The following is a 27508-nucleotide window of genomic DNA, read 5'->3' as shown; positions in this document are numbered from 1 at the left end:
TGCTGATTGCATTTGTTTTTTGAGGAAATACATAATCTAAAAGTGGAGTTATGACCTAGCTGCACAGCGCGTTTGGACAGAATTGAAAGAAGGCCGAAAATATTTTAAGTATGAGATTTTCCATTTTTGCTTTTTGCCTGTTTGGGGGTGTTCTGCTTTTTTGCGGGTGGGTTGGCGGGTCCTGGGGCATTGCTGGGAAGGTCTAATACCGGATAAAAGTGGTTTGAAGAAAATCCATGCTGAAAAGCGTTTTGGCACTTTTTTTAACTTAGGGCTCGTTAGGGTTAGCCAGCAGTATTGCATGTGTTTGGGTGTGTTCTAGAATTTTGCAACTGGGTTCTGGGGTCTTAGAGCACTCGTGGGAATGTGTAATTTTGGTTGCAAGTGGTTTGAAGAAAATCCGTGGTGGGAAAGGGGGGATTTGGCCTAGTTAAAGAAAGCGTTTGCCACTATTCTTAACTTAGGGCTTGTTAGGGTTAGCAGTATGGTATTGCATGTGTTTGGGTGGGGATTCTAGATTTTTACGACTGGGTGGGGTCTTGGAATACTTGTTGGAATGTCTAATTTTGATTGCAAGTGGTTTGAAGAAAATCCATGGTGGGAAAGGGGGGTTTTGGGCATACATTCTGAGTGCGATATGGCACGATTTGAAATTAGGCCTCTGCGAGGTAGCAACAGTATTCTGCACGTTTTTGGGAGGGTAATGTGGGATGTTCTAGATTTTGGGGGTTGTTATCTCTGAAAGTGACAGTATAATTTTTGCACTACACAGCGTGCCTTATATATTTTTTTCTCCGAGGTGTCTTTAACACCTTAGGAGCTTGTAAATATACCTCCCCAGTGCTGCGCTGTCCATTATCCAGTGCTGATTTGGACGTCCAACGGTCGCACGCAGCACTGGGGAGGTAGTGCCCGTGACGACCGTTGGCCGACGGCAGCACTTAAAGGGTTAACACTTACTGTTGTGCTTTTCTATCATCAATTACAGGCAGGCTTTTACCCTGTGCCATCGATGTACTACTCAGGCTTACAATTAGCGATCCGCAAATCCGCATCAGGCAGGCAGTGGACAGTGTGTCTGGTCACCAAGATTGATCGACGGAGCAGCCGATGGAATGAAGGAGTACCGCGAATAAGAGGAATGGCTGGATGCATCAACTTCACAAATTCAACGGGACAACTACAAAAAACAGTAACAGTATCCAAAATTCTCCTTATCTTTTAAATGATATTCTTGTGAACTTGAACTTACTTCTACGAGTGTGACTCTGTGCGTTTGTTTGATCTCTGCTTCAAATTCATCCCTCCAGCTATTTGATACGTCTTTGCTATGTTTTTTTTTTCACAACAAAATTTTATTTTGTTGATCAGGTAAGGCATATAAGCAGTCCTCCACAGTCAGGAGACCCTGCCAGAAATCAAGACATGTATGTGCATTCAACAGACCCAATCAAGAACAACCCCACCGATCCCCCCCACCACCCACATCCACCCAACGACCCATCTACCCACCCCTTATCCCTCCCTAACCCCGTGCACGTAATCACAGTGAGCCTCCAGTAACCGCGTGTATCGAGCCAAGAGGCAAGCACCCCCTCAGGCCTGGATCCCATCATCTAAATCCATGCCATCGCCAGGTTCTACAGGAGGGACTAGAGTTAAACCCCTATATTCCGCCCACCGCTTCCATATCTTGTAATGTTTTTGGGGGCATCCTCTAGCCTCAAACACTGGGCGCTCCAGCCCCATACAATAATCCAGCCCTGTCTTCCAGACGTTCAGCGGGGGGGCACGATCACTCTTCCATGCTTGTGCCAAATCCCGTTTGGCCACGACAAGACCCAGCAATAAAAGGTGGCGTTTGTAGGAATTCCCCCCCACCCCCTCCATCAAAAGCAACAAGCCCAGTCGATAGGTAAGGGGAAGATCCCATCCCAATACCTCCGACAGACAGCTCCACACCCCATTCCAGAACCGGGTCAGACCAGGACAAGACCACACAGTATGCAGCAAAGTACCCACCGCAGCTCCACATCGCAAACACTCTGGGGACCCAATCAAACCCGCTTTCCACAGCCCCTCCCTGGTATAGTAGGCCCAATGTAGATATTTAAATTGGACCAGTCTGAGGCGCACCGCAATAGCAGCCCCTCGCGGGGACTCCAAACCCTCCCTCCAATCGTCTTCATCAAACAAACCGTCTTTGCTATGTTTAATACTAATTTAATGTTCTAAGTGTTTATTCTCTCTGAGGGCAGAGAGGCAAGTGAAATTGCGTAATGACTGCAGCCCTGTACTGTCAACTTGTTTCTTCATAGTTACTAGTAAGTTGCAGTAAGTAGTAGTACTACTTTTCAGTAAGCTAACATCCATTTAGTAAACAACTTCTGGCATGCAGTAGTGCACTTCCTTTATGTCCCTTTAAAGATTTATCAATATCTTCAAATCCAAAGATTTGTTTCTCTTCAATTGTTGTTTGACTGTCCATGCTGTGTTTTTTTTCCTCTCTACCAAACTTTCCCGAAAACCCCCATTCCCATCCAATTTTCAAACCGTAACCCTCTTCCCCCGGGCTGTGTGGTATTTCATTGAGGTGTGACTGACAACAACAATAAATTCCACACACTTGCTGGGGAGGATAAGGTCAAAGCAACCAGAAGTTCATGTGCGCCATTGTTGATTGATAAGAACATCCTCCTCCTACACGACGTGAACAATCAAATCCTTAATGCTTACCTTACGTTGGCACTGCTTAGGCTACAATTTAGGGCACTGTTCTGTACCGTACTATCTATTGTACTGTTTCTAATGCTACGCTCAGGTCACTCAATGTTTAATGTCCTCTTTTTTTCATATGGTGATACTGCCAGTGTGTACCACTACTGCTACCAGCACAACAATGATATTGCATCCGTCGAGGATTCAAGTCAACAACCAACCTTAATCACCATTTGCAATGCAGCCAGCCCTGGGGCTACCCCGATTCTCAAACACAAATCACAGGTAAGATAAGCATATTGGAGAGGTAGTAGAATAATGGGCTAGGAGGACTAAGTTGGGAGGAGAGCAGAGACTGACAGTACTACTAGTAAAGTACAGTAGTAGGGCTACTAAATTTACTAACTCGGTTACTTGCATTTTGGTACATTTCAGGACTAGATGTTTCATTCATGCTGGTAAGTTTGAAGAAAACAAACGTCAAGTAACCACCGCCAACCCCCACACAAAATAATATATGAACGCGTATACTGTGTTTTTGTAAGAAAAATAATAATTAAAAAATATATATTCGTGTTGTTTTCAGCACAATAATAAAATAAATTACCCGAACTCACTCCCCCTCCCGAACCCAACCAATGTCAAAAAGTCCAAAAGTCCCCTTTCCCAAACACCCAATTCCCACCCCCCCAACAGTCTATAAAAAAAGGGGCAAGGGACAGTCACTTCCTCCCGTGGCGTAGTTTGGCAAGCTGTTGCTGCATGCCCCGCTGCTCTTTGCGTCGGTCCCGGAGCTGGCGCTGTTGTTTTTCGGCCAACCGCTCCAGGTAGTCCACTCTTCTGCGTAGCCGGCGCACACGAACCATCCAGGATCTGGGGGGGGCTGATGTTTTTGCTGCTGTGCGGCGGCGGCGGGAGGCTGTCGGGCCATGGCTTCGTTTGGCTGGAGGCTTCTAGCTGGTGGACCCGGGGGCAGTGGAGTGGATGTAGATGTTGATGTCTCCTCATGCTCCCAAGCCCACAACCGCCGATACTCGGCACAAATAGCCTCCAGCTTACGGGCCCTGGCCCGGACAGCCATCTCCTTACGGGTGAGCTTTTTGGGAGTAGCATCTATGAAGAAAGAAAGAAAAATACTGTAGCCAATAGTCTTTAACATAAAGTCAAAATAATTCAACAGAAGGTTGACACTCAGTAACACCAGCAAGTAGCAAACACAGTATAACATTTTGACATGTATCTTTCCGCCGTCTTTGTAAGCCTGTGACACTGTGAGTTTCAGGAATTCCACTAGCAGCACTATAGGTGGATTCACTACTACATACATAGTCAGAGAGTACTAAAAAAAGGCCTTTTTTACTTTTTTTCTCTTGTTTTGAAATTACTGGTACGTGAACTTGTGGTAGCCGCCATAATGGCAGCTCACTCAGCTTTCACCCAAGAAATACAGACACAGGCCATGATGATGCAGATTTGCAGTACTTTAAGCAGTACATGCAGGTGGGGATAGGAATGTCTTACTTTTTTATAGGGGTGGCACTGCCACTGGCCATACTTCATCCACTCAGTGTCTGCTCTACTACATCATACACCTCTGCTATCGACGAGGAGGATAAAGAAGATAACATCCAGGCTTCCAAAGTACGTCTATGATTCTTCTTAATGTCTCAAATGTACCTAAATTTCTTTTTGTCAACAACCAACTAACACCCTTTTCATTATATTTTGGAAACCGCCGTCTTCTTTCTTATGTTGAATTGCATTCAACAAAACCATTCTTTACAGTCATAAATATTAAGACTCGCTCGTCCTTCGTTTCACCCTTCTTTAACTTTTCGTTCTTCACATCCCTAAACTACATCTGATATGACTTGGCTTCACAATAAAAATTTGCCAGCTGAGTTGAAGTGAAATAGAGGGGGCCATTGGTTACCAGAGAAGTACCGCCGCTAATGCTATTAAAAGTCAAGGTTGACTGTCTTCTCCGTGATAGCCCAAAAAGTAGTTCTAAATTAGTAAATGTTCTTGACAGTACAGTGTACTTATACTAGTGTACTGTGTACTACTGTACAGTACATCATACACTCCTTTGCGAGCCTACTCAAAAAAATTTCAATAAGTAACGAGTATAATAACTTACCACCGTCCGCCGCCGCTGAGTGTTCCCCCCCAGCTCCTCCTGTTGGCGCCGCCGCATCCAGAGTGGACCCCTCCGCACTGCTGGCCCCGGCACTGGTGGTCATCTGTGCCACATCAGATGTTGTGACCTCTAGGAAAAACATGTCATATTTTCAGATGCCATACACAACCCCATATTTTGTCTCGTAATGGAAGAAAATGTTACATAACACATTTTTTATTACTGGGATTGAAAAAAAGTAACGGTTTTGGGGAGGGTGTTAACCTTTTATATGCTTATTCCATTAAATGCTACACTTCTTCTTATGACAACTGATGAATGCTTGCTTAACGTGCACCATTTTTCTCATTACAGAAAGAAGATTTCATTGCCCTTCTGCAGACGATGCACCAACTACTACTAAGTCATCACCAGCAGTACTTTAAGTACTTTAAAGAAGGTGGGAGCTCCCGCACAGTTATTCTAATAATTTCATGTGTCTGTTAACTATTATTAAGTTTGAGTCATACTAATTTCATTCATGGGAATGTTGTTTAAACTTTAACGTCATCTTCATCCATCAGAATGCTACGCTATTAAAAATAAAGAAATAATGTTTTCATTTCTTAATTGAAAAGAAAACTTTAAAACTAACAAACACTGTGTGGTTTTTGTTTACGAGTGAGTGAGCGGAAAGGTTTGAACTACTGCACTTGGCAGTCATGTTTTAGTGACTCAGATAGGCCGGGACTCGGAGGTAGTCTTCTTCTGTTCTTCTGGGTCGTAAAATCATTGGTCAGACATTCTGGATAGTCGGTCAGGGGATTGGGGGTTCAACTTCTGTTCGGACTGAGGTATGTTGAAAGTCGAACTGCACCTAACATCAACAATGTCCTATTTATCTTGTCCATACTTCTTTGTGTGCAGAATAGTCCCTGAAACACTAGCGGTATGGGATGTGCTCCTCTCAAATCAAAAAGGTAACTGCTACCTTTTAATTGGTGTAAACAATGACATTTTGTTGTTGTAAATTGCCAAAGCACTTACATTAAGAAGACTGGAATAGACAGTAAGGGCCACCCAGAGGACTGCACTCAGTGCCTAGAGCTATTGCTGTATCAGAGTTTTGTTTCACACCGTTTGCCGAATGGGCAAGCTTAGCTACCTACACAGACCGACTCATAATTGTAAATAGTAGTAGCACAGAGAGTGATGGTAGAGGTAGGATAAGAATGTAGAAAGTAGTCTACATTAGAAGACGATCAAAGACTATTTTGTAAAACATATAATTATTAGGAACCAGTTTGTAATGAATAGGAGCTGTAAACGTTAGGGAAGTATAATTATTAATATAACAATAGAACAACTTACTGGGGCCAGCAGAAGAGCCTGCAAGGGACTGCTCCTGTCCACCTTCTGCCACCGGAGTCTCTGTCGCCGCCGGCGCCTTGCCCCTGGGAGGTCCTGGTGATCATGAAATAAAGAAACACAACATGGATGATTGGTTTTTTGGAATTATTTGATTTCTTTGTACTCAATCTAAAATTATGTCGGGGAAACAAATTAACATCAATTGCATCTGATCTGGTCAACTAGGAGGATAGTAGTACAGTATTGCAGGATTCGCAGACCGTCTAATAGGAAAGTTATGTAATTCACTAACTACATCAACAACAAAAAGGTTCTACTACGACTGCCATCACTCAGCAGCACGAGACGTCGCGTGACAGACACAGTCCGTCATCATGATTGCAGACCACTAACAAATGTCCTATACCAAGTAATAAATAATATACTCAACGTATCAATCCACCACTATCTCTTCAAAGTGGCAGCAGCAGGAGTACAAAGAAGGACTAGACTTGAGTCTACTGTCTCTAGCATTACGCAGTAATGCTCTCAAATGACTAAAAGTTGCAAAAAAGTAAGCATAGTAGCAACGCCAATAACCAGGCGAGCACCTGCAATGACAGAAGCTATTTAAACATTAATTTACCTGCAATGTAATCAAATCAGTAGCATTCGTACTCTTCAGGAAAAAAATAGATTAGCAATATAACAGAGCAGAAGGAAAGAAAGTAGTTATTAAATAGCTACTTACCAAGGCCAGGGATCTCCACACCGAGCAGGTCGAGCATGTCATGCTCCCGGACAAGATGTCACTCCACCGGTGCGTCACTTGCTGGTAGGTGCGCCGGACCCCAGACTCCTTATACATGCGCCGGCACACCTTCTCCCACAGCTGGCGACGCTCCCGGAGGCCGTAACCGGAAGCAATCCGCCCACCTGCTGCCACGGTCTTAGGGAGGTGGACTTGGACAAAAACCATCAAGGCGGCCTCCTCCACCGCAGAGAAGATCTCCCTGGCCTGGACTTCCTCCCCCCTCAAACTCCCGCAAGGGAGCCGGGTACGGGGTGCAGGACCCTTCCCCTTGCCCTTGTCGCCTCCCTTAGCCATGGTCCTGGGCACAAGAAGAATAGGTGTGAAAAAAATAAGAGAGAGAGAGCGAAAGAAATAAAGTAGGTAACAAAGTAACAAAAAGTAAAAAAAAAACATAAAATATAGATGTAGGAAAATGAAGAGAGAGATAATAAGCAAAAAAAAACCAAAAAAAGTTCAGAAAAACATAGGATTACAAAGATGTAAGATGGATAGAAAGGTAGCATTCCCAAAACCATAGCAGTGAATGAAAAACAAGATGGCTGCCCCCATAGAGGACCGCGTGGGTAAGTTTGCGCGATATTTCCCCCGCGAGCACACAAAAACGCCCACGAACACGTAATCGCGCTCCGCATACGACGCGAGCATGCAACTAGCGGCCGGAAACGGAAACACGTCACGCAAACAAGATGGCCGCGCCCATACACGACCGCATGGGCAACCTCGGGGTTGGTGCGCTGCAAGCGGTCAGCGAATAAGCAAAAAAACGTGCGAACACGCAAAAAAAAAGAAATCAGCAAATTCGCACGAATTTGCGTATTGCAAGTTCCATTTCGCACGAATTCGCGCCCCACGAATCTCGCGAAATGGCAGAAAAACGAATTTTGGAAAACTGAAAGCACTTAGCAGGTGCAAATGTTTTAATTTGTAACCATTCCCTGTAGTGCTTCCTGAGGGGCCCTTCCAGAGTTCAGTTGCCTACTTGCAACTATTCTCTGACCCTGCTTTGACCCTCAAAGCAGGGTCAGAGAATAGTTACAAGTAAGGCACAATGCTCCTGTGAAAAAATAACTGCAACAGGAAGCACTTACAGCTAAGGAAGCAGGTGCCAGACTTGAAGCACAAATTCAGTGACACATTAACCAGCCCCAAATTAATTCATCTCGGTTGAGGCTGGGCAGGTGTGCTTTCCCCCCATAATCTACAGTGGTGAACAAGAGGGTGGTAGTGGTGAACCAGAGGGTGGCACTGGTGAACCAGAGGGTGATGTGATGAACCAGAGGGTGGCAGTGATGAACCAGAGGGGGACAGTGATGATCCAGAGGGTGGCAGTGGTAAACCAGAGGGTGCTGTGATGAACCAGAGGGTGGCAGTGGTGAGTGCTGAACCAGAGGGTGGCAGCAGGGGTGAACCAGAGGGTGCTGTGATGGACCAGAGGGTGGCACTGGTGAACCAGAGGGTGCTGTGATGAACCAGAGGGTGGCAGTGATGAACCAGAGGGGGACAGTGATGAACCAGAGGGTGGTAGTGGTGAACCAGAGGGTGACAGTGGTGAACCAGAGGGTGTGCTGTGATGAACCAGAGGGTGGCAGTGGTGAGTGCTGAACCAGAGGGTGGCAGCAGGGGTGAACCAGAGGGTGCTGTGATGAACCACAGGGTGGCAGTAGTGAGTGCTGAACCTGAGGGTGGCAGGGGTGAACCGGAGGGTGTCAGTGGTGAACCAGAGGGTGCTGTGATGAACCAGAGGGTGGCAGTGGTGAACCAGAGGGTGGCAGTGGTGAACCAGAGGGTGGCAATGATGAACCAGAGGGTGGCAGTGATGATCCTGAGGGTGGCAGTGGCGAACCAGAGGGTGGCAGTAATGAACCAGAGGGTGGCAGTGATGAACCAGAGGGGGCAGTGGTGAACAAGAGGGTGGTAGTGGTGAAACAGAGGTTGACAGTTGTGAACCAGAGGGTGCTGTGATGAACCAGAGGGTGGCAGAGGTGAGTGCTGAACCAGAGGGTGGCAGCAGGGGTGAACCAGAGGGTGCAGTGATGAACCAGACGGTGGCAGTGGTGAGTGCTGAACCTGAGGGTGGCAGGCGTGAACCAGAGGTGTCAGTGGTGAACCAGAGGGAGCTGTGATGAACCAAAGGGTGGCAGTGGTGAACCAGAGGGTGGCAGTGGTGAACTAGAGGGTGGCAGTGATGAACCAGAGGGTGGCAGTGGTGAACAAGAGGGTGGTAGTGGTGGACCAGAGGGTGACAGTGGTGAACGAGAGGGTGCTGCGATGAACCAGAGGGTGGCAGTAGTGAGCGCTGAACCTGAGGGTGGCAGGGGTGAACCAGAGGGTGTTAGTGGTGAACCAGAGGGTGCTGTGATGAACCAGAGGGTGGCAGTGGTGAACCAGAGGGTGGCAGTAATGAACCAGAGGGTGGCAGTGATGAACCAGAGGGTGGCAGTGGTGAACAAGAGGGTGGTAGTGGTGAACCAGAGGGTGACAGTGGTGAACCAGAGGGTGCTGTGATGAACCAGAGGGTGGCAGTGGTGAGTGCTGAACCAGAGGGTGGCAGCAGGGGTGAACCAGAGGGTGCTGTGATGAACCAGACGGTGGCAGTGGTGAATGCTGTACCTGAGGGTGGCAAGGGTGAACCAGAGGGTGTCAGTGGTGAACAAGAGGATGGTAGTGGTGAACCAGAGGGTGACAGTGGTGAATCAGAGGGTGCTGTGATGAACCAAAGGGTGGCAGTGGTGACTTCTGAACCAGAGGGTGGCAGCAGGGGTGAACCAGAGGATGAACCAGAGGGTGGCAGTAGTGAGTGCTGCACCTGAGGGTGACAGGGGTGAACCAGAGGGTGTCAGTGGTGAACCAGAGGGTGCTGTGACGAACCAGAGGGTGGGAGTGGTGAACCAGAGGGTGGCAGTGGTGAACCAGAGGGTGGCAGTGATGAACCAGAGGGTGGCAGTGATGATCCTGAGGGTGGCAGTGATGAACCAGAGAGTGGCAGTGGTGAACAAGCGGGTGGTAGTGATGTACCAAAGGGTGAAAGTGGTGAACCAGAGGGTGCTGTGATGAACAAGAGGATGGCAGTGGTGAGTGCTGAACCAGAGGGTGGCAGCAGGGGTGAACCAGAGGGTGGCAGTGATGAACCAGAGGGTGGCAGTAGTGAGTGCTGAACCTGAGGGTGGCAGGGGTGAACCAGAGGGTGGCAGTGATGAGCCAGAGGGTGGCAGTGGTGAACCAGAGGGTGTCAGTGGTGAACCAGAGGGTGGCAGTGGTGAACCAGAGGGTGCTGTGATGAACCAGAGGGTGGCAGTGATGAACCAGAGGGTGACAGTGATGAACCAGAGGGTGCTGTGCCCATACACGACCGCATGGGTAACTTCGCCATGCAAGCGGCCCGCGAACACGCAAAAAGCCCCGCAAACACTCAAAAAGCCCCGCGAACACGCAAAAAGCCCTGCGAACACGCAAAAAAACAAAAATTCGCAATTTCGCACAAATTTGCCAGATTTGGCCCATACTTAGTTGTGTAGCATTTTAGGACACTAGTGTAATTTTCCAGATTCATGCCCTTATATAGGTATAAATCACCCTATCCTTATATAGGCATAGAAATCATAACCATATTTAGACATAGCTCATCTAGTCCAAATACGGCATGACTACTTCCACTAGTTCCGAAAAGCCACAACGATTTCTTGGAAAACTCGGCTTCAGCAGTTAGGGACTTCCCCTTGCTTGAATATTGATTTGTCCAAGAACTCATGGAGTTTTCAAAGATCTGAGACTCTTTGATGACGTTATTATGTCCAACTTCACGTCAAACTCGGCACCTTCAAGGTATAAATATGCCCACACTTGCCCAAGCAAACACACGGTGGTTTGGAGCAGTTCGACTATCTACTTGCCCGACGCAGCTACCTACAGCAAGTGCCGAAGGAAGCCGACCCTCCAGCAGATGCACTGAGAGAGACGCTGTCTTTTATCCTGCCGAGAATTGCAGCTCCAGTGTTTCCAAGCTCCCCTTGCGGGGTGTTGGGAAATCGAGTCCTGAGACAGGGAGATACCAAACCTCCTTCATTCTAAAACCAAGGTACGGAGCTGTTTAGACCCTACGAGAAATCTTGGATAGATTCTTGGCAAAAGAATACTAAGCTTATGCTACACTACACTTACTTCTTCCCTCATACTAGACTTAGGTTAGGTACATCGGGGTAGGCGTATTTCAGAAGCACCAGTTGAGTACTTTTAGTCTTTATTTATTCATGTATGTATTTTATGGCTTAAAAACCATACCATGCTTTTTCAGTAGTATTTTATAATACTCTTCTTGCTTTACGCATTATACTTTACAGCCAGTATTACGATTGTAGCAGTTCATTTCTTCTGCATGAGAAAGAAGACTGTTCAATAAATACTTTTATTGAAAACACCTGTCTCTCTATTTCTCTGCACCTCTGGTGAAACGAAGCATGCACGATTGACTGAGTAAAATATCTATCTATTGTTTCCACGACTCTGAAGATTAGTTTTATCTTGGGGAAACAAAGTTGTCATGTTTATGCGGTTGTCAGAAACTAATCCCTTCTTGTGAATTTGAGAACGTTTCTAGTGACCTCTGAGCTAGCTGGCGCTCACAATTAAGTTTAATATATTTGATAGAGACCTAGTCGACCTAAGTCCTACGTCACATCTATAGGATATATTATTCCAATGCACAGAGCCTATTGGGAATATAGGAACTACACTACATGGCGCCCAACGTTTGGTACAGCACTAATTTAAAGCTAGATACTAGAGTAACTCAGTTGTGCTTTACACAGAGACCCCTTTTTCCCGTTAAATACTCCAATAGACGTCTGGAGTGGGTGAAAGTATAAAATATCTGCCATAATGTCAAGAATCAGTTACCTGTATACCCTGTTTTCTTCGGTTGGAAAGCTGAAGGTAATTCTAACCCACCCTCGAACTCCTTTGAACAACACACTGATTGAGAACAATGTGAAGATAGCAAGAACCACAAGGGAGGGGGGAAATTGGATAAAATAATATACAGACAAACAAAACACTGCTTCACTAATTGTTGACTCTTCAAGGGACTGGATTCTTGACAGCGTGTTATCTAAACAAAATAAAGATTGTAACAAACAATGTAATCTTCTTTTAAATCCTTGATTTCTTATATATATATATATTCTAACAAGTTCACCAAAGAAGTACCTCTCTACTCTGGCTCAAAAGTTTGCCAGGAATGTGGGCATGAAGTTTACGTTACTTCTTCCTTAAATATAAAACAAAATTATATTAGTTATACTGTGATCTGCTTTTAAAATAGAATCTCAAATCTTGTTGCCATCTATATCCAGGAGATGGCGCTACTCACTTATAATGAACCCACTGTTGCTTATTACATCAACTCTGTAGTTTGCTCCGAGATTCATAAATGAGGATTTATCATAAACTCTTCTTTCTGTCAAAGTCTTTATAAATCAAACTTTGTCTTCCATTCACCAAGTTCAAGTTTCAAGAGTCTGCACAAAAGTATTTCAGTTTTAAAAGTCCAGGGAAATTATTCTTTCACCCTTGTAATGCCAGTGCTTTACTTTTTATAGGAAATAGTCTTTGATTTCAGCAATGACTTTTAAAGAATAAAGTTCGTTTTCTAAATAAAGGATATATCACTTACTTTTAGTGTTTTCTTCTTCACACGTAAAAGCTGACCTGAATAATGTATTTCTTTCTCTCGTTTTTTCTCTTTGCAGGCAGACCAAGGAAACCGGAAATTCTAGGGAAGAATCTTCAGACGGACCAGCAGTGACGCGATGCTTCAGAAGCTGAGCAGGAGAAGGACTGGGGAAGAATCTTCAGACGGACCAGCATTGACGCGATGCTTACTGAGCTGAGCAGGATAAGGAATGAGGAGGCTTGCGGAGAAGGAAGACGGGACAAGAAGCATCAAGGCAGCAGGATACACAGGTAAGGATTGACGATCACAAGCATTTGAGTTTGCTTTCACTCGGCTTATATAGGCTGATGCGGGCGGGGTCTCACACGCGCTGCACGTTTTCCTAAGCTACAGTTTACAACGTGCAGCGCTAATTAACATACTCGCAAACAACGTTCTTCTTGTCTTCCTAAGCTACAGTTTACCATGTGCAGCATGTGCAGGGCTAATTAACATATTAGCAAAGAGTGTACTATCTTCTTTAGATCATCAGGAACGTCTCTAAACCATTCAATAAACCTTGCTAAAACCAAATATTCTAGTTACCTGAATATTATTACCTACATTTTGGCATTAATGACAAAGTAAGTCTGGATACTTGATTATTATCATATTTTCCACTATACTACCTGCCTTGCTTTCTGATTTGAGCAAACCCTAACATAACTGAGTAGGACGAAAATCCTATGTATTAGTTTTTGGTTTTGTTCAACGTTGAAGGATACAGTGTTCCAAAGTATTGTGCACCTTATCTTTGTTTCCTTGAAACTTGCTCTGCAAGACTTTCAACAAAATGTCGAATAGCGACACAGAGAGCGGTGGAGCTGCAGGGACTACAAACCGACAGGTTTAAACCTTACAGGTTTTAATGAAGACGATGTGGATGCTATAATCATCCCGGAAAATTTAAGGAAAACAATAGCTATAAAGCTTATAGAAAACGGCCTATCACTGAGAGGTGGTAGGGTAAATTTTGTCACAGAGGCAGACGAATATCGGCAGACAGAGGTATTCTATTCATGGATTATCTTCCCAGAAGCAAATCCAACAACACATGTGTTCCACTTCTATAAAATAGAGGAACCTCCAGCGGAATACGTTCCTTTCAACGACATTGAAATTCCACTAACTTACCAAGAGCATCAGCTCTGGTTTAAAGGCGCCCTACAACATCAAAATCACAATACCAGGCTCGGTCCACTAGGTAGACCAGGAGCAACTTGGCCTGTACTAGCAAGCTATACACCACATCCTGACATTGAAAGAATGACAGATGTAGAACTATTAGCTCAGCTAAAACAATTAATTAAAATACATAGACAATTGGTTCAATATGTCATGCGTACTCTAACAGTCCAACCTACTATAAGGATTCCACAGCACACCCCTCATCAGGGGAACACAAACAAAATTACACCACAGACTATACAATCAGTCATTGCTAAATTACCCACAAAAAGGGAACAAATTCCATTCTGGTTAGCTCAAATAATTACTCAGACCGAGGCAGTATTTCCCGATAGTACACCTCGTGAGAAAGACAGGATTCTAAAAATCTGTTTACCAATGGGGATCGCACCACACCTGGAGGACTGTGACACTTGGGGTACAGTCTTTGCTGCAATCTACACAAAAACACATGGTGTACCGTCTATGGCGGTGATACCAGACGTCCTGAAACAGATTCAAAATGAGTACGGGGCAGAGCCTGCTTTAAATCTCGGTATGAAGTTACTGAAGGATTTCAAACAGGTCTCAGCTAATATTAAAGGTGAAGCAGCATCCATGGCAATCCACCAAAAACTAAAAAAACTTGATGTAACTGAGCAACCGTATGAACTTGCCAGAATAATAGAAAAATCATATGAAGAACAAGGTAGAGATAGTTTGGGGGGGAAACCAGTAAAGCCCGAACTGACAGAAAATCCTGAAAAAGTTTTTATCAAAAACACACTCACTACTCAGAAAAAGAATTGGGAAAATACTAAACAGACACTTCCTAAAGAGAAGCGTTCCCAAACCAGAGGTAGGTCTCCTCAAAAGAAGAACTCTGAAAAAAGATATAATCTCAGAAATAGGGATAATTTGAGAAAACCTGATAGATATCAAGATACTGATACACGTTCCTCTCGTAGCCTTCAGATTTCCCCGCAGAAATCCGCAAGAAGAGGACGATCTGAACACAAGAAGGAACACGTGAAGTCCAAAGACGATCAACACGTTCAGAAAAATAAGAGAATAGTCGGGGGAGCTAGAGGGCGCACACGCAGACTGGCCGCACTACCGTGAGGCTCCTGCAGCCTGGATCAATAATCCTTTGATTATCCTCATAACCAGCTCCTTTCCTGTCCAAAATTCATCTGAGGGGAAAGAACACAGCTCTACAGCCTCGGTGAAAGTTTGGAGGTTCTGCGCCTTGTCCCGACCGAGCTAGAGGAAGCGGAGTGTTAGCCGAGACCCGAGCTGGAGCTGAGTGAAGCGTGAGGCAGGGGCCGATAATGTACGAGGTCGCGGCGCACCACGAGGCGTGCGGGCCTCATGAGGTACCAGGACGGAGCCCTAATTTCGGCGTGGTGACCGGAGCACAAAAGCTGAGCCGCTCGTATCGGCTGCCCGCCCGATCGGACCCAGTGCTGTATGCGGAGGACCAGCACCCTGCTGACAGCAACCTACGGTGAGGAGCGGGGACTCAGGCCAGCGGGCGGGCGGCTCCCTCTCTTTGACAGTGCCGCCAAGCCGGTCCGGGACGGAGTGTGGAGGAAGCCCGGGGAAGGAGGCGGCACCCCCGCGGAGACGACCGGAGAGCCCTGGCTGCCCGTGTGCGGCCCCGGTGGGTGCCGGTAGCAACTTGCGGGGTGTGCTGGCGGCCCGACGGCTATAGGTGACGGGTGCCGAAGCAGGGGAATTCGAGGAGCCACATACTGTAGGTGATCTTCACTCCGCAGACAGCGTTACCGCCTCTTGGTTCCTTGTGGGGCTCGGCGACGCTCGTGGAAGCTGATGCATGCATCTGGGGAGCCAAATAGTATATGAAACAATACTCTGTACCCTTCAAAAACCTAACAGGAGCGTGTGACAGTCATCTATTACACGCTACACTACATGCGGGGACATTGGTTATCAGGGCATTACGATACACCCAGGATCTGTTGGATAACACATGAGGAGGATCTACAGTGAGGCGGTGCAGGAGCTGTGAGGCCAGGCTGGTGAGGTTTGTGACATTGACTGCAATAACCTTGATCACCGCAATTGCGTAGTTCGGAAGCGCAAACCCTGACACCCCTGGTTATGTTGGTCGTCCAAGAGCAAGGTCCCCCGTCATCTCTACGAATTGGAGGAACTCCTAGTGGTACTGAATCAGAAAAGGGGGTGGTGATGAACAGAGTGCCTGAATTAAGCAGACCACTCTTACCCAGTCCAAAGATCAGGGCTTGATCCATCACCGTTTTTTAGCTCACTGCACCATCCCAGCTCAGAACTTGGCTATATGCAAATTAGTCTGTTCCTGTCCCAGTGCATGATGGGAACAGGGCAAACCAAACTACCAAGCCAATTCTTATACTGGGAAGGAAACAAGCTTCCGGGGACCGGTTTCTGCCATTTCAGGCGTTGTCGGCCCGGCTTGCTTGAATCCTGATGGTGCAATGAGCAAGGGACTCACATCTGAGTATACCCTTCCACGCTTATGGTGGACAAAATGATTCAGAAAAGGGGGTGGTGATGAACAGAGTGCCTGAATTAAGCAGACCACTCTTACCCAGTCCAAAGATCAGGGCTTGATCCATCACCGTTTTTTAGCTCACTGCACCATCCCAGCTCAGAACTTGGCTATATGCAAATTAGTCTGTTCCTGTTCCAGTGCATGATGGGAACAGGGCAAACCAAACTACCAAGCCAATTCTTATACTGGGAAGGAAACAAGCTTCCGGGGACCGGTTTCTGCCATTTCAGGCGTCGTCGGCCCGGCTTGCTTGAATCCTGATGGTGCAATGAGCAAGGGACTCACATCTGAGTATACCCTTCCACGCTTATGGTGGACAAAATGATTCAGAAAAGGGGGTGGTACTGCCTGTGCCAAGGTTATAGCGTACCGGAGGGCTGGGTGCACCGGACTCTGATTTGACGGGGGCGGGGTGGCGTCACCTTCTCTCGACCCTGCGGCGCAGTGGCATGTCCAAATTGAGCCACTCTGCACACTACTAGTACAGGTGCCAAACTGCACTGACAGGAGTAAGATATCCACAGCACTGTCATCTAGCAGACGTAATATTTCGAGCTGGTGTTTAACCATCGACCGGGTATTAAAATATAGAACGGTCAAAGGACACGTCCCCGATGTTGGGGGAGTATAGAGCTGAGGTACGGGTTTGAGGGACAGAGGGGAAGAGTCAGAGATCGGTAACGCCGAGGATATCAAAATACCACAATCCTGGGCCGCCCTAATGGCACAGGACGGTAGGAGAGCTGCATGCCGAAGAGCGTGCAGATCGGCAGACGAGTAAACAAATGTTTGAGCAGAGTGAGTGGCCGCTGGGCGCGATTGGCCGCGGACGGGCGCAGACGGGCTGGACTTAAGCGCGACTTCGGCGCGAAGTCGGCGCTCGTCCGCTGCGCTTTCTCCATGTCGCCATGTTATATAGATCCTAAGTGAACCACTAGACCGCTAGCCTGCGATGTGTAGGTGCAGGGCGAGTCCCTATAAGAGGCCTATGATGGGTAAACATGATACCAAGCAACCTAAGCTGACCTTTGAAGCCGCTAGCAACAAGAAAGGATTGCGTAGTGCACCAGACATGGAATGCTCCCAGAACCCACCAACAGTTATGGCGAATGCTGGATCCTCCACGCCAGAAATACAGCAGATGATGCAGGAGATGAGGCAGGGGTTTGCCACAATAGTGGATAAGGTCGACCGGATATCATCTAGAATGGACGCCATTGCACAGAAAATGGACGTCCACGAGGAGCGAATCACGGAAACAGAGCGACGCATATCCGAAAATGACGACACGACTGCCTCTCATACTGCGCAGCTCTCGAGAATGAACAACGTCCTCAGACTTATTGCAGCGAAGAATGAGGAGTTGGAGGCACGCAGCCGGAGAAACAACATTCGTGTGGTGGGTGTGCCAGAATCCACCAACACGGGGCGTATGGAGGACTATGTGGAGAAGATCCTGCTTGCGGCGGTTTCTCCTGAGGCGTTTTCCACACAGTTCATTGTCGAAAGGGCACACCGCTCACTGGGACCGCAGCCCAAACCTGGAGCCCCGCCAAGGCCCATCATAGCAAGGCTCCTCAACTATCGTGACCGCGACACTGCATTGCGGGCAGCCCACGCTAACCTAAAGCTCACGTGTGATGGTGTTAGCTTTTCCATTTACCCTGATTTCACGCCTGTTGTGCAGGAACAGTGGCGGAAATTCTTGGATGTTAAGAAAAAACTTTGCGCACTACAGAACGACTATGCGTTGCTGTATCCAGTGAAACTGAGAGTAACTCACCAAGCTAAGCAACACTTCTTTACAAACCCACAGCAAGTGGACGATTTTTTGAAAACTCTGCGATGGGCGAGGCCTGAACGTAGAAACAACGGCGATGAAGAGCGTGACGACGAGCGTTCCCTACATGAGGAACTGTGATTACTTGACCTTATTGATACAGCGAGAGGATGTATGATAGACATTACTTGAGAGGCCTCATGAGGTGGCCGTTCGAGAAAGGACTTCGCTGCTGTACGAGAATACCATGGATGGGTATTGGACTGTGGTGGTAATGTATTCCAGGCACCACCCCCTTCCCCTTGATGGTGTCCAATTGGGGCCGTCCAGGACGAAGGGCACGGTGAGGGGGGTGGATTTGTGCATACTTTGGATGACCCCCGAAGGGTATACCCCATTGGACATGTTGCTTACTTTGCAAGTGTTGGGATGTTTGGTTGTTGCTGGGGGTGAGGGGAGGGTTGGGAATTCTGGCAAGTTGGGGATGCTTCAGTGGGAGGGGGGAGGAACGGTTTTTGTCTTACACGATTTGCTGATCTATGCTGTCAACAGTACTGTAGATGCAACTATGATACGCCCACGTACCTGCAACCGGTTCTGTACCGACATGTGTCCACCCCCGTTAAATGGGGAAAGCAGTCCTGCTAATTTGACCATGGTTGTATTGCTTGATGTGGATGAGAGACAGACAGGAAAAGGACGGAGAATGCCGTCCTGGGGCCGCATCATGAGTCGACAAATTGGTCTGCTGTGGGGTAGTTTCATTGGTCTGAAAGGTATAGTGGAACTACGGTTCTTGGGTACTGACATGTTTGGGGTGCTTCGGTTCAGGGGGGGAGGCGGGGGGGAGTTCGGAAATGTTATTATTGATTTAGGCATAATTGATATCGAAGTGATGATTCGGGTAAATCCGACAGGAGTTCAAGATGGTAATAACCGAGAATTAGATCTCGCTGTGCATACTGTACACAACTGCGTTTTTGCACGATACTACACTTGCATGTACGGCTCTACAGGGCTTGAACTGGAAGATTGGTGTATTAGCGGCCTGGTACACTCTAAGGGTGACCCGAACTGCAGCTACTGGCCGATGGGATTCCTCCTAACTCACTACAGAAATTCGCGAGAAACACCATGAACATGGAGGGTACTGATCTAAACATACTGACGTGGAACGTGAGAGGCCTGGGGGACCACAGGAAAAGACGACAAATTTTATCATACCTGGATCGCCACTCTATACACATAGCCTTTCTCCAAGAAACCCATTTCGGAGCTCAGCCTGCCCCCACTTTTGCTAGCAGGTGGGCGATGCACACTGCCTTTTCCTCGTACTCGATATATGCTAGAGGTACAGCGATACTGGTAAAGAGGGGTACGCCCTTTGTTTTAGGGGGCACCAAGGTAGACGAACATGGGAGGTATTGTATAATGTGGGGTAGACTTGGACATATGGCAATTACGTTGGTGTGTTGTTACGGTCCTAACACTGATGACCCCCAGTTCTTTGAAAGCTTATGGGCGGCCATTGTGGGTACGGACCCACAACACCTTCTCTGGGGAGGGGATTTCAATACTTCACTACTCCCGGCTATAGACAGATCACACCCTTGTCCTCATCATTACACTAGAGCCAGGACGACATTACTTGGGTCCCTTGGAGATCACAACTTGATAGACGCATGGAGACATTTACACGCGGACGTGAAGGAAGGCACACACTTCACGGCGCAGGCACGGTCATGGGCAAGACTTGATTATATATTCATATCACCAGAGCTTTATGCAGCGCTTTCAAAGTCGCATCACCTCCCCAGAACTTACTCTGACCATTCACCTGTAAAAGTCACACTGCGGTCTACGGACCTTGGCCCCCCCACGACCGCCTGGCGTCTAAAACCCACGTTGCTGCTAGACACTGCATTTCAGGAGGAATTGCGTGAAGAATGCTTAGACTTCTTCAGGCGAAACAAAGACTCTGTAAAAGACGTGGAGACTATTTGGGATGCCTTCAAGGTGACGTTGAGGGGCATCTGTATAGCCAAAGGGTCGGGAGTGCTAAAGAGTATAATGCGACGCCTAAAGCATTTAGAAGACAAACTCAAGACTCTTGAATCTTACTTGACTGTATGCCCTACTGTCGCTTCCCTCTCAGGCATCCGCGACACACTGAATGAATATACGGATGAGGCTGCTAGAGAATCGAAATTCAGAGGCAAATACTGGGTAGCTCACCGATTTGGTGAAGGTGGGAGGCCGGGGAAGGCACTGGCAGCGACTATAAAATTGAGGCGACCCTCTAACGTTATCTTAGAACTTGAAGACTTGGAGGGTGTATTGTATAGAGACACGACGCAAATTCTGAACACATTTGTGGCACATTATAGAGCGCTATATACATCCACCAGAACAGAGAGGCTGCAATTGCAGGATTACCTTGACGATGTCTCCCTGGCAGGGTTGAGTGACGCACAGAGAGCATTCTTGAATGCCCCATTTGAGATTGATGAGGTGCTGGAGGCTATTATGCACATGCAGTCAGGCAAGGCTGCAGGACTGGATGGGATCCCAATGGAATTTTACAAAAGTACATTGACTTTATGGCTCCAGTGTTGAGGGAAGTCTACGAGGACGCTCTTGAGGTAGGCCACTTGCCCCCCTCGGTGCGTACAGCTTTGATTACGTCCCTATTGAAGCCAGGTAAGCCAGCAAACAAGTGCGACTCTTACAGGCCACTTTTGTTGCTTAATTGTGACGCGAAAATCCTGGCTAAACTTATTGCTACTCGTATCAGTCTTCTGCTTCCAAACCTGATCTTGCCCGACCAGGCAAGGCTTTGTACCTGGAAGGGCGACATCGCATAACTTGCGCACCTTATTTACGATACTAAACACGGTATCCGATGACCTACCGATGGCAGCCGTTTTCCTGGATGCCACCAAGGCGTTCGACACCTTGGAATGGGATTATGTGTTCCAAGTAATGGAGCGCATGGGATTCCCGGCCCTATTCCTCTCTTGGATCAAGTTGTTATATGTAAATCCAGTGGCCAAAGTACTTATAAATGGCAGGCTTTCCACTGAGTTTCCTATCACTAGAGGTACCAGGCAAGGATGCCTCTTGTCACCGTTGCTGTTTGCTATTGCTACAGAACCACTCGCAGCAAGACTGAGACAACGACACAATGACAAGGCGTTGCAGTGTTTCCAACGACAGATACTTATATCTCTATACGCGGACGATACTACTTTGTATGTGCGCTATCCCCATACTAACTTAAATCCGATTCTACGTGAATTTATTCGATTTGGTAGACTCTCGGGAGTCCAGATCAATTGGGGCAAGTCCTGTATATTTCCTCTTACGGCCTCCACTGTACAGTGTCCGTTGGATTACCCCATTGCTTGGTGTAACGGAGACTTGAAATATCTAGGTATCCAAATCGAAATAGACAGGGATGAATTAATGAGGGCCAATTATGGGACGGCAATGAACCGCATTACTGACAATGTGACACGCTGGATCACCCTGCCTCTCTTCATGGCGGGTAGAACATCTTTAATCAAAATGGTGATCCTGCCGCAATTATTATACTTGTTTTTAAATATCCCTTATTACCCAGGCAGGTTTTTTTTTAGGCAACTCAGGACGGAGCTCATCAGATTAGTGTGGGGCGGGAAATCACCTCGACTCAAGTGGGATGTCCTCATTAGACCATACAGCCAGGGAGGATTTGGCGTGCCAGATTTTGAGCTCTATTTTCAGGCTGCTCAAGCTCACTACGCCTTCTACTGGGTGAAGCAGCCTCGCTACATGCCTCAGCTGGCAGCGGAGCACTGGCTGGCTCACCCTATTCCGATTGAGGGGGCGCTCTATACTTTGGTTTCCGGCAGGGACAAGACGCACACACCAGTGTCCAGCACGGTTACTGCTTGGACCTGATTATCTCGCAAGTTGGAGACTGACATGATATACGCGCCACTCCTACCACTCGCTTATCACCCATGTATGCCCCTGCTACAGGAGGCAGGATTTCGTAAACTACTCCACAGAATCAACGTCAAGACGTGGGGGGACCTATATCATGCTGGAACATTCCGGTCTATGGAGCATATCTGTGGGGGAATACGGCTCTCTCCACTTGATGTCTTTCTCTACATTAGACTCCGACAAGGAATTAGAGCAATTACACCTGACTTCCCCAATGAGCCTCAGACCGTTGCGCCTCTGCAGCGCATGCTCCAAGATGATACACCCAATAAACTAGTGTCTACAATCTACAGATCGGTCCACTCACTGATAGCCGCCCCACAACTGCCGGCTAGGGCTAAATGGGATCGGGAGCTAGGGGAGCCCCTAACAGATAAACAATGGGAATTCTGCCTACAACAGACAGACCGCATCTCATCTAGCAGCAGATTCAGAATCATTCATTATAAATTTTTACACAGACTTTATTACACTCCGGCCCGAATGTATCGATTCCAACTTCGCACCTCAGACAGTTGTGATAGATGTCATGCACCAGGGGTGGATTTTTTACATTTGGCATGGGAGTGTGACGTAGTGCAGAGGTACTGGGGTCAAGTATTTACAGCTTTGTCCAAAATGATTAACATAGAAGTTGACCCATCTCCTATTCTGGCACTCTTGGGATACGTAGAACCTATACAAGCGACACACCTCAAATTTACCGCACTTGCCCTTCTGGTGGCCAAGAGGATAGTTGCGTGTAGATGGGGCAGGGGCAGAGCCCCGAAATTTAAGGACTGGCTACATGACCTAACCTATTGTCAGGAACGGATTAACACTTATTCGGATCTATTGCCAGTAGCCTCACGTCCCACGGATATTTGGGCTCCATTACAGTGTTACTTAACTAGAGATGAAGCCTTAGCGGGAGAAGAGCTGCCTCCTTAGGTGCTTATCAACTGGCCCCCTGGGCTGCAGCTCTGTATGCGTCTGGGGGTACCTCAAGGTGGGGGCGAAGACAGGGGTAAGGAGATAGAACACAGTGTACCGCTAAAAAGTTTGGCGGATGGTAGTACTGATATATGCTCATGTAACTTTCGGGTTTGCATACACGGCGTTAGGAGACGGAACTGAGAGACTTGCAATGTATCTATAACCGCTAATTTAATAACATGATTTATGCTTATACACATGGTCAGGCATTATGGGCACCAGGGGATGCACTGTAGGTCTGAGGTGGGTGAGATGATTCCCACTGTGCTCACATTACACTTGTATGATATGACGAATTGAGTTCACCTGTTCTGCTGCTGTACATGCACTGCTTATTGTATATGAATTGCAATGTGTACTCGGAAATGCACCTCTTGTCGATGTGCTGTCACTTTAAAATTGAAAAATAAAGTTTAAAAAAAAATAAAAATAAGAGAATAGTCCAGGGTTATGTTCAGCCAGAGTAACAGAGTACTACTAATGTATGATGATGAGACATTATCTTATGTTGATGACATCTATCTTACAGACGATGATTTGGACAAGCACTTGAACAGGCTGAAAACCATAATACTTGGCTTCCTCTGAAGGGTACTAATTCAATTTTAAGAAATCACAAATTGCCCACGTCAATGTCCTATTTTTAGGATACGAACTTTCAAGTGAAGGCAAAAGCCTGGCAGCCAAACTTTTTAGAGAAATGCGCGCTGCTACAACCTCCAAAAACACTGAAAAACCTACAATCAGTTCTAGGATTCCTGAATTTTGGAAGAACTTACATTCTAAATTACGCAGAAAGGGTTAAACCTCTCTACGAATTAATCAAAACCTGATTTCAAACCAACTAATTGGACTCAAAAACACACAGAAATTTTGCGTTCAGTGCAAACAGTCATGTTAGCAACATCACATTTACAGACACGTGTAAATATACGCAACCTTGTAATCAGAAACATCCCAGGAAGATACAGATTCACGTACTTAACCTTTAATGAAGGCGAAAAAGTACCAATTGCTTACAAATCACACTTGTACACACAAGCTGAAAGGAAATTCACTTCAACAGAAAAAATTCTGACAGCGTTTCAAACTGCAGTAACCAAAGAGAGAGCCCTGGCACAGGGAAAACGCATAATGGTTGTTACGCTTGCACCTGCCTTAGAGGCAGTGACAAAAGCAAGCATTCCGAATGCAAAGGCTTTACATCCCAGAGGAATACAATGGGTTAACTCTCTTGCTGCAACAGACGTTGAATACGTTTTTGACCCCTACTTGAAAACTCAAGAATTTTTACAACACAAACAAGAATGTCCTCTGCCCTCTGGGATTCTGCCATTAGGACATTACGGATGTAGAATTTATACAGACGGATCAGCACAGCCCGCAATTGGGGAAAACAAGCTCATAGTGCTGAGTGCGCAATTGTTAAAGGACGCTGGCGTGAAGGTTAATTCAGACCTATGATCACAAAAACTCAATCTCTCGGAGACTGTACAGCTCAGTGAGCTGAACTACAGGCTTTCAAGATGGCGCTGGAAAATACAGATCGCGAATTCCCCACACTCATAGCGTGCGATTCATATTACTGCGTCCAGTCTTACAATGAATACTTGCAGAACTGGGTTCAAAACGGTATCAAAGATGCAAAAGGTGGCACAATCAAGCATAAATTGCTTTGGGAACAAGTAGTTCTATTACAGAAAGATCTACAAAAGACTCACATGATTCATACACTGAGTCAGCAGCGTGATGGCGTTCACGTTGCAGGGAATTCATTGGCTGATGAAGCCGCTAAGGCAGCTGTGCAAACGGCTTCCGTAGCTGCAATCACTCGTTCAAAAACACAAATAGATGGTGAAACAATGCTAGCTGTCAATGCCACTAGCAAAGGCAGTGGAGCTTTGTTACCTCTAAACTATCCACTCGAATATTCATACATAATTGATTCCAACTCCGTTCCCTTTGCTCAAATCCCTGGAGTGGGGGATAGGGTAATTCCAAACAGGAATCAGAGAGGTGCTTTGATTCAAGAAGCACATATGGGAGAGGGTCTGATACATCAAGGGATCTCAAAATCTCTACTAGAGTTAAAAGAGATGTACTGGTGGCCAGGGATGAATGCCCACATTTACGAATTTGGAATTAATTGTGATGTCTGTTACAGAGATCACAGCTTAGAGCGCCCCCAGACTCCTGACTACAGTGTAGCCAACCCAGTATTGACACCATTGTGAGATAGCATTAGACTATCCACACTCAGACATCCCTTTGTACAAAAGCGGTCCCACAACTATTAGGACAAGATTAATTTGGATGTGGCCTCAGCGCTCGGATGACGCCCGAACTGTTCTAAAAGATTTGCGAGTATTTATCATCACATACGCAATCGGCACGCTACATTCTGACCAGGGTCCTGCGTTTAGCTCTCGAGCTTACAAAGAGGCCATGGCCAGCTTAGGCGTTGCATTGCGATTTTCGAGTCCATTCCATCCTGAGGGAAATTTTGTAGTGGAAAGAAAAAACCGTGACATAAAGCAATCTATAACAGCTAAGGTATTAGGCTCGGGTGACAAGAAATTCTCTGGGTGGAATCACTCCATATGAAATCCTTTTTGGTAATAGAATGATAAACGAAGACCTCGATCGTCATACTTCAGTGATAGAACAAAAACTCTTTGATATCAAAGACCGTTTGGCTGTTTTGCAGGACTTAAATGAAACACGAAGAAGTCTAAGCAACACATTACAGAAGCCAACGACCACTGAAGAAAAAACACCTTTCCCAGCAAGATCTGTCTGGGTTCCAAAGATTGGGGATCTGGCCAGAGAAAAAATAGTGGATAAGAAGGAATTTGGGCCTTCTTACAGAAAACCAATACCTGTATTAGCAATCCACGGATCAAGAACAGTGTTACTGCCGCCCCTTGCTGGAAGAAAGGAGAACCGGTTTGTATCAATTGACCTGGTAAAACCACATCATGTGGCCGATAATAAGTAGTAGGCCCAGTGGACTCCAAAGATGTAGCAGACGATCAAATCTAGCTACCATCCAAGAGGTTCAAACTGAGAGACTCATCACCTTTGAAGAATCTGCAGTGAGAAAAGAAGGACTATGCAACAAAGCCATGGAACTTGTGCCTCTTGAAACCCAAATAACAGTTCATCAAGACACTCCTGTCTACAGTGATGTAGCATCTGACTATACTAATATGTCAAAGGAACAAGCAGTTCCAGCGATTTCAAATAATCCGGATGCAATACCAACAATTGACAGAACTGCCTTTGGCTATTTCATAAATTTTGATACATTTTCAGAGGATCCCAGTGAGCCCGAAACAACGCCAGTAGATACAACTTTCAAGGAACAAGTAACTGAACTTTGTCACCAGCTTGCAAATACATATCTGGTTTCACCATGGGTTGAATTTTGGATTGTATTAGGTGTACTTTTTCTCCTACTATGGCTCATTCTCGTTTAAAGTTTGGGAAAGCTGATAGATAGAAAATATAGTAAAATGGACACAGCAAGTAAGAACATCAACTTCCTCCTGAAGCCACACAAATCATCTCATCGTGAACAGAGAGACCTGTCATCAGTGAACATCACAGCCGTTCCCCTACCTGGTGGTATATCATGGGACAGAACTGATTATGACATTTATGGTCCTGTAGAGCTGTTGAAGATTCTACACCAATTTAAGGTTTCCTTGAGTGATTTTGTTTCACCTAGTACATTTTCTGATGATTGGGACTTTGAAACTGTTAATAACATGATGATAGACTTAGAAATGTCAGCAAAACTTATAAAACATGACGACTTAGAAGGTTCATCAGATTATGAACAAATGTATTGTTTTAATCATTATGGTCATCATTATTTGAACACATCTGCAAATCCTAAATATGTTTTTTCTGATAATCAATGGGAACATTGTTCAACGCCACCAAAGGGCAGCTCAAAATAATTTTATGAAAAATGTCCATACTTCTCAGGTTTTAATGTCACAAATCCAGAAACATTTTATTTTTAAAATGTTAATGAAACAGGCAGGTATGTTGACTAATACTAAGCAAATTTATTCTGCAGCCTTTTATGCTCGATTGTCCACATTAGGTTTTGACTTTTGGAAAGACAACATTGAGACAAAAACTGTCTGGGGCACAAAAGACTGGCAGGTGCAAGGTTTAGACGCCTTATTTAGAGCCTGCATAATCCCAGAACAAATAATGTTCTTAAATGAAACTGTTCAACAGACATCTTGTCTTGGCCTGGCTAAGATAAAAGATTTAAACAAACCGTCCATACCTAAACCCACACCTGATAGTAATAA

The sequence above is a fragment of the Lissotriton helveticus genome, chromosome 9, assembly GCF_964261635.1.
Source record: "Lissotriton helveticus chromosome 9, aLisHel1.1, whole genome shotgun sequence".
NCBI classification, from domain to species: domain Eukaryota; kingdom Metazoa; phylum Chordata; class Amphibia; order Caudata; family Salamandridae; genus Lissotriton; species Lissotriton helveticus.
This window is presented reverse-complemented; position numbering follows the sequence as displayed.